Here is a 9065-nt window from a genome sequence, read left to right on the forward strand (position 1 = left end):
TGCTGGTTCTTCGTCACTTGAATAATCTAGAATGTGTTCTTCATTTTCTATATTTTCAGAATTTACTAATTCTTCTTCTATTTGAAAACCATGTTCCATAATATTATTTTCTTGAGCCATTTTTAATTGTTTAAAAAGCATTGTAACTTCTTCTAATTTTTCTTCAATATTCATAATTTCAATGGTGGTTTTACTTTTAAGTCTGTTATGTTGATTATATTTTGAAATTTTTCTTCTTTGGGATTCTCTTTTTTCTTATTTCTTTGAAATTTTATGGATACTAATATTTCTTCAAACATATCTACTATAGAATTTAATTGTGGGTTAAAAGTATGATAAAGATGTGGGGAATCATTTCCATGGTAATATTTTTTAGAAATTCTATGTGAAAAATAAGTTTTTTTCAAGTTTTTGAAGTCTTTCAATAAAACTTATAGTAAAGTAAAGATTTTGAGAAAAATCATTTTGTATTGATTTTAAGAATTCGGTGTCATTACAGTTGACATTAGTTAAAATCATTAATTTTTTATCTATTAATTTTGATAACTTAATTATTTCTTCTCTTAAATCTTCTAATTTACTTTTTTTCATTAGGTGACGCTTTTCTTTGTGAAAAATTACGATTTTAGATGAAAAATGTGGCTTTAGAATGTGTGGTTAAGATTTTGCCACGTAATCATATCTTTAAATCTGTACAGATTTAGATCTGTACCATATAATTTTCCTATTAATAGACAAACAACAAATAAACAACAAATAAGAGATATTAAGTAATAAACAACAAATCGTCCTAATTCAGAATTAAATTATCCTAAATCGTTGCGGTTTGCAATAATTTATATAAAATATATAAGTAATTGAATTTAATTTAGGTTAGACACATGATATTAAAGACAAAAAAATTTATTTAGCTGTTTTACCCTGAAAACATTATTACTTGTTTGAAAAAAGTAGGAAAAAAAGAATGACATATAGAGTAAGAAACAAATAACATATTTATTCAACAAAAAATACAATTGTATTCCATTTATTATTAGCAGAAACTATTGGCTAGAAAAGCTATTAATAATAACATAAAAAAAGCTATTAAAAAAGCTATAATAGGAAAAAAAAAAGAAAATGCTATTTAAAAAAGTATTTTTGCAATGACGACGAGTTTTCTAAGAATCCATTCCAATTTTTGCATTACTTCTATCCTCTCCTCTTCCTCATATAACCTGTCAAGAACATTAATTTTAAGAAACTAAGAGATGAATGAATGCACTGAAAAAAATAAATGAACACAATAGATTGTCTAAAATTCAAATCTCAATTCCCATTTACAAGTAACACTGTACTTTATTTCTTTTAATATAACTTTATTTAATTGCATATACCAAAAACAAGTAATACAAGTATTGGAAATGTTGGTAAGTCGTAATTAAAAAAATTAGTTAAAAATAGTCAATTTATTTTATTTAACATTTAATAATGATTATGACAAATAATAAATATTAAATAAGACAAATTCTAACTCCTTTTTTATCTCTCTAATATTACATATACAACACCCAATTACATCACCATATAATAAATATATACAAGCATTTAGGCTCCTGCTTTTCCCAGAAAGATTTTATTAGTTTGAAACTTTCATTATTGTTTCTATCAAAAATATTTTACACTGTAATTTAATCAAACTTGTTACGATTGTAAAAAGATGGGTATTAAGATATAAATACAAAAATTAACCACACGTACAACTATGGCAACATAGGACTATAGGGGGATTAAATAAAGTAAGCATATTAGCACATTAATTTATTTCTTTTTTTTTTTAATTTTTGAGAAAAAAACTTAAATAAACCAAAGCCATCCCAAAATGTATATCGATACAGCTATATTCGATTTAGTAATGTTGATACTAAATCGAATCAGCCTAATTTAAATGAGTAGGCATACATGTAAATTGAAAGGGATTGTTTAGACGTAACGATTTTGGCTTTGGGTGATTCGCGTAATTTTGGAATGGCTTTGGTTTATTTGAGTGTTTTGTCCTAATTTTTGCGTGAAGAGACAGTATTTATCACTAATAGAAAAATAATTTTTAAACTAAAAAACAAGCTAAGAATTACGAAATTCAAACCTGAATACTGTTCCACTAGGCCAACTTGATATCTTCCAACTTGTTCATCACCTCTTCTTCTAGCAACTGTTGAACATTTCAATTATTAATAAAACAAAAATTGCATTTTAAAAAAGAAATTACAGACATTTAAAATAAATAGATCAATAGATCAGATCATGTGAAAAATAATAAAATAAATAATGTAACTTATAAACCTTGTTATTTGGAGCAACACTGGTCGTTGATGGGTCATTAGGAACATCACTAAGCTCTTTTGATGAAATTCTTTTAGAAAATAGTTGTTGAAACATATCATCAGGTAGAAAAACTTTTGCATACAGTGGATTTAACTGAAAAAATTCAGTAATAGACTGTGGAATAAGAAAGTCGTCTAGTAATGGATATTGATTATCTTCAAATAATTCTTCGCTTGCAGAAATTAGTTCATGAGACACATCAACATCATAAAAAGTATCATCTTGTTCTAATGGAATGCTTTTACAAAATTCTTCGTATGACCTAGGAAGTGGTGGCAAATCATTTACACAGTCTTCTTGATTCTCCATATATTCCATAGTTAAGAAAAAAGATGTAGAAAAAACTATGCACCACTTGAATTGTTAAAGAAGGAGACAGAAGAAAAAGAAGATGATCAACAGTTGAAAATTATAGATTTTCTTAGCTTATGGTGTGTATATATATAAAAGTTCTCTTATCTTTAAATTGTTCGAACATGCAACAAAAAATAAAGATATGATAAGATAATCATAATAAATTAAACTAAAAAGATAAAATCTTTTGGTTAGAATTTATATTAATTTTATCTTAAAACAGATTTATTAAATTATCTTTTACTTCACATAGAAATAAGATGTACAAGTTACTGTCTAATAAAGCCAACTACAAAATCTAGTTTAATTGAAAATTTATTTAAAGGGGATATATGTCAAAATTTGGTCTTTGAAGAACAGAATCAGTAAATAAAAGGTGAGAGAAGTGGGAGAAATCACCAACGAGTGGCTGTTAAAGAGCTGATTAAGAAGTTAATCATTCAACAACCCAGCAATTACAACACAGCAACAAACATTACAAGAACATTTGAACAAAAATTTCAGAAATTAAAAGGAAGAAGAAGAACCGAGCATTCAGCCATCAGTAAACACTAAACAGAGCCATCAGTAACCAGAGCAAAGAAGTGAAAGCAGGGCCACTAACCTTCGATAGAGACACGGACGGCAAGCGGCGATCTGACGGCGAGCTGCTCCAAGCCACGAGGATGGGGGCGACGTGCCGAGCTACCTGGGTTCTGGACAGGGGAAGAGGAAGAGGCGGAGGCGCTGAGAACCTAGGAACGGCGGCGGCAACGAACCTAGGGCTAGGGTTTTGGTTTGGTGTTGAGTTGAGTTCACGAATGATTTTGGTTTGGGGGGGGGGGGAGTGTTTGGGAGGGAGGTGCTAACTGCTTTGTTGCAAGGTGAAAATTTATTGCAGTTAATAAAAGTTTAATTAAATTAGTCAAATTATCTAATGATTTTTAGTTATTAACTTTATGTGAAGTTAACTGCACCTGAGTTTTCACCTTATTGCAAATGGATTTTGGTTTTTATTTATTAAAAAATAATGGATGTCTGTTTACTTTAATATAACTTAAAATTTGATTTTAAAGGGGATATTTTTGAATTTGTTTTTAGACTGAGACTTAATTTGGATAAATAATTTAATTAAGTTCTTTTTAAAAAAATAATTTAAATAATAAATGATTATATTAAAAATAATTTATAAATAAGTTATTTTGTATTTGAATTTTTAATTTTAAAAGTGCTTATTTTATAAAAATATGGTAAAAAGTAGTAGTACTATGAGAAAAGTTATTTTTTTAACTTTTGTATAAATTCCTAAATAGCTTCTTAGAAACCTGTAATTTAGTTTTAAAAATTACACCAAACATTAATACTACTGCTTTTTATAAGTTAAAAGCTCAAAAAATTACTTTTGAAGTTTCTCAAACAGATTCTAAGAATGAGATTAAATTTAGAAAATGAAATTGGAGAAAAAGATAAACGAAAATTCATTATGTGCTTTTAATTTGGAAAAAATATATATTCCTAAATTGTTTTTGTGCTTTTAATTTAGAAATATACCATGATCAAAACTCTTAATTTTAAAAAAACTTAGTTTGGTTTAATTCAGATGATAAAAAAATTTAAAAAGTTAAATACTGGATAAACAATAAACATGAATTCTTTAATATCGTAGATAATAGCAATTATTGTTAAACCAAATTAAATTTTTTTAAATCAAGGTATTAGGGAGTACCATTCCTGCTATGTTATTTCTGTGTACTATTGTGTACTCTTATGTATTTTTGGAGACGATGATAATAATTGTTATTGCTGCTAGTGATATTATCTGATTAATTTTTTTGAGATGAACATTACAAAATTAATAAGGTTAACTCACCCTAAATGTCAAAAAAGATATTCTAAAAATTAAATTCTGATTAACTTCTTTTGAGAAAAATCATTTTTTTATTTTAGAATATAAAAATATTCTACAAATAAACTTCTATAAAAATTAAAAAACAAAAAACAAAAGGTGACCAAAAAATAAAAGTGAAGCAAAACCATGAGGAAACTAATATATATGCTCATATGCCAATATAGGCCATGGATTTCTTACTCTTACATTTTTGTAGGAGTATCATTAATCTTCATAAAAATAATTACAAAATATACCTTTTTTTTTTGAAAAAGTTACTAATTGCATTTTGATTCCTCCAATTATTGGTTTTTTAACTTTGTCCCCTTTCCCTTTTTTTGGGTACGAGAAACTGAGAGAGATTAGAGTTCTTGGAGAGCATCAACGAGATTGAAGCAATCTCCTTCCGAAATAGAGTGCGGATTGGAAAACCCTAACTCTGCCCTCCCCTTTCTTTTTGATTTCAGATACAGAGGCATTCAAAGAAGAGAAGCAGTTAGGGTTTTCATCCAACTTCAATCCCTTCCTTTCTCTCATCCTCTTCATCTGCTGCAAATCTCGTTCGCATATCCTCGCCGCCGCAACACGCCTCCGCCCCCGCCGCGCAAGACGCTTCCGCCTCCGTTGCGCAAGACGCTTCCACCTCTGTCACGCAAGATGCTGCCTCAACGCTTGGAGGTTAGTTAATCATTATGCCTTTTCAATTCATGGATTCCTTTTCTTCCTCTCCCTGTGTCGTCTCTCTTGTCCGCTTATCTTCGCAGCGCCACCCGTATATATGATTTGAGTTTAATTAAATACGAAATTGATGTTTCAATTAACTTAGTTGTAGTATATTGTTCCCGTTCTTGATTAGGTTTCTGTTGCTATGGTTCTTCTTTTCTCGCTCTTTATTCTTAATTTTTTCTAGAAATTTCATAAAAGTTCTATATCGGTTCATTTCTTGTGATGTGCTGTTATCATTTCTTGCTAGTATATTGATCATTCAGATAGCATATGAGAATATAATAGCTTTTGGAGCTAATTTATAAGGATTCTAATCTTTTAAATATCAAATAGGTGTTCTACTCTGACTTAATTATGCTGTGGATTTAATCTATTCGTGAATGACAAAATTCTATTCACAGGGAATTTTCGAAAAGCTCATGAGCAATGCTGTTGATGCTTAGGAATTGCACTTAAAAGGAGCTGTGTATGTAGCAATACTTGAAATGCTTTTATGATTTCAGTATCTAATTTATAATTGAAGTTTGGTGTTTAAGTGTTGTTTTGTATATATCAATTGCACCCTTATGACTCTGTTGAATCTTATATCAATTGCTGCTTTAAAAAAATTAGGACTGTTAAAATTAAAGCTTTATCAAATTGAATTTAAGATTTCTATTGTGATTGATTTTTTTGTTTGCCATGCACAGAGGTGACCACATAGTAAAGATAATTGATTGTGAAATTGGAAGTTGTGTAAAGGTGCTAGGTGGTCATAGAAGGATGCCTTGGGTGGTAAACTTGTAATCTGGTTTTCCATAGTAATTTATTGGATCTATGCCATTATTTTCTTTTGGTGCTTATTGTGTAGAATGAATTCTCCAGCATGAATTTTGATAAGATATGCATTTAGGAAGTGACAATTCTATGAAATTCAGCACTAAGTTTTTATTATTATCCATCAAAATCATTGGCTGCTGTTCAAATTGTGTGGTTTTTTAATGTTTTGTTATTTGCTTACTGTATCCTAAATTGGTATTTGAATAATTTGTTCAAGTGGTTAGTAATTGAGTTCAAGTTGTTAGTATCTGAATACTGTATTATGAAAGTGTGGGTTGAATCGAAAAAGTGATTTTCTTCAATTCAGTGTAGACATCTAAAATTAAATTGTATTCATTGTAATTAAGAACTCAACTACTTTTCATAATATTTTTTATTTGCTTGATATATCTGATACATATTTTAACTAGAGATACTTGATGTGCTTGTGCTAAACAAAAAGAGCATTCATTTTATGATAATGCATAAAGGGCTAAAGGGCAGATTGATGCAAATGAAACGAGTTCTAGATGATTGTTGAAACAAAAAGTTGTTCTGCTAGTATGGATAGAGTACTACTATAAAAGCAGCTGTATGGACCATGAGTTTATGCAGCATATGAGCTTATACTATTATGGACCAAGAGTGTCGCCATGTAATTAGAGTATCCTATGTGACACTAAAATGGAGCATTTTGTAAAACATATTTGAATGCTAGTAATTTGTGTTCTAAAGAGATTTCATGAATCAGTGGCTATGCAGTACATAGATTAAAAGTGGAATAGGACCTTGTTCAATATATAAAAGGGATCCTTTCTAAGTCTTTCGCTCTCCATTATGGGCAAGAATTATGTGTATGGTGTGGAAAGTATCTGTTACATAACAATCAAACTAATATATCAAAAACAAAACACACAAATATCCAATCCATGATATATATATATATATATATATATATATATATATATATATATATATATATATATATATATATATATATATATATATTGGTCTTTTCAAAGAGATGGGTCACCTATGAAGTGGCTTGCTATAGTAAAGATTAAGGTGTTGACAGTATCAGGAATTGGTTCCCCATCGTCTCTAATAATGGGTTAATTTTGATCATTAACTTTTATGACAAAAAAGATTGAGTGCTTTTGGTTATCAGAAAGGTAGTTATCCCACCATCCTTTGAGTTGACCACTAAAATATTGTCTTATGACACTACTATTTTATATTTGTTTTGTCCTACTTCTTTTATATTATATGTTGCTATTCTATCTCTACCTTTTAGGTTTGTAATCTTTACAAGTAATTCGGGTGTAGTTTTATGGAATTAAATTAAGTAAAGAAAAATTAAAAAAGAAGTAAGATAATAGCAATCTCTACAAGTAATTCACCTTCTCCTTGCATTGCATCATTGAGTTTCTTTACAGCAGCAATTCTTTGATCCGAGAAAATAGCTTTGTATTCAATGCCTTCTGCACCCCTTCCAATCTCTTGGCTGAATCTTTTTGTCGCCTTTTTTAGCTCAGAATAGCTAAATTTTCTAAATCCCACTGTTGCAAGATAATGGCCATGTGGATCTATGCTAGAATTCTGTTGGCTCTTGATTAAGAACAAAACAACAAAGACGCAAGCCATTTCAAGAACTCCAATTGCAGTGGCAAAACACAAAAGGAAGCTCACAAAATGGCTTACATGTTTTTTCTATTTTTACTCTTCTAGTTTCACCATTAGATTTTGGATTCATGCTTCTTCATTTTCTCCTTTAATACAATAAATGAAACTCGTGTCCAATTCTATGATTCCTAAGATTGACACTATTGGATTGATTTTAATTTTAAAAGATTGTGATTTGTGATGGCTGGTACTCGGTGTGCGGACGATATCAAGTTCAATGGTTCTACTTCTACTGTTACTATTTGGTCTCTATTTTACTAAATTATTTGTTCTTATCATGTTTGGCAATTTATATACAAAAACTTTAGTTTCATTTTGAATTGCGTATTGGTGTTTAGGAAGTTGTGGGTCAGAAATTTTCTCATGAAAGGGTTAATAGCGAGCATATATCATATGATCTGTATGAGCAGGAGGAAGAAAAACATGAGGAAGTTGATGTGGATTATATGGATGAGGATGACACAAATGTGGAACCAATGTTCGATTATCACAGTTTCGATGAAGGGTATAACATTGACTCACTCGAAGACATTGGGATGATTGAATTTGGGAACATCAGGGATGAAGATGTATGTCATTTTCACTTTTCTGATGTCGACATTGTATTTGAGTTCTACAATAGATATGCAAGGACAAGAGGCTTTAGTGCTCGGAAGAACAGGACTAGGAAGAGTCGTGCGGGCATACTTAAGTTGAAGAATTTTGTATGTCATCGCGAAGGATTTAGACAGCAAAATAATTATGGCATTGGAAACTCTAAAAAAAACTTACTCCCGAGACAAGGTGTGGCTGCAGTGCAATGATGGAAATTCGTCTAGATGCACCTAGTGGTCATTGGTTTATTTCTTATTTTTCTGATGAACACAATCATTCGCTTCTGGATCCTCGGTTGACTGGATTGCTTCGTAGGCATAGATTCATGTTCGAGGCTGATATTGGCCACATGATTAACATGAAAAAGGGTGGGATTAGTGTTGGGCAGATATATCGGCATTAGCAAATCAGGCAGGTGGCTACGAGTATCTCTCTTTCACGCAAATGGACATGTACAATAAAATAGCAAAGCAGAGGCACCAATTACCCGGTGATGCATATGCAGCTTTGAAGTATCTAGAAGATCAAGCAACAAATGACCATTCTCTCCATTTTAATAATCACATGGATGCCGATGGTACTCTGCACAATTTATTCTGGTGCGATGGTCTCAGTAGGGCAGATTACTTATTATTCGGTGATGTGCTGGCTTTTGATGCTACCTATAAGAGGAATAAAT

The 9065-nt window shown here is 30.3% G+C and overlaps 1 long non-coding RNA gene across 1 annotated transcript; it reads right to left on the bottom strand.

Moving 5' to 3' along the window:
• Window positions 1–977: 977 nt before the first annotated feature.
• Window positions 978–3471, bottom strand: LOC112711377 (uncharacterized). The gene is made up of 3 exons (XR_003157454.2): window positions 3323–3471; window positions 2126–2191; window positions 978–1217 (listed from the first exon to the last, which is right to left on the bottom strand). It is a non-coding gene; the product is annotated as an uncharacterized lncRNA (long non-coding RNA).
• Between the last annotated feature and the right edge of the window lie 5594 nt (window positions 3472–9065).

The sequence above is a fragment of the Arachis hypogaea genome, chromosome 9 (genome assembly GCF_003086295.3).
Source record: "Arachis hypogaea cultivar Tifrunner chromosome 9, arahy.Tifrunner.gnm2.J5K5, whole genome shotgun sequence".
NCBI classification, from domain to species: Eukaryota; Viridiplantae; Streptophyta; class Magnoliopsida; order Fabales; family Fabaceae; genus Arachis; species Arachis hypogaea.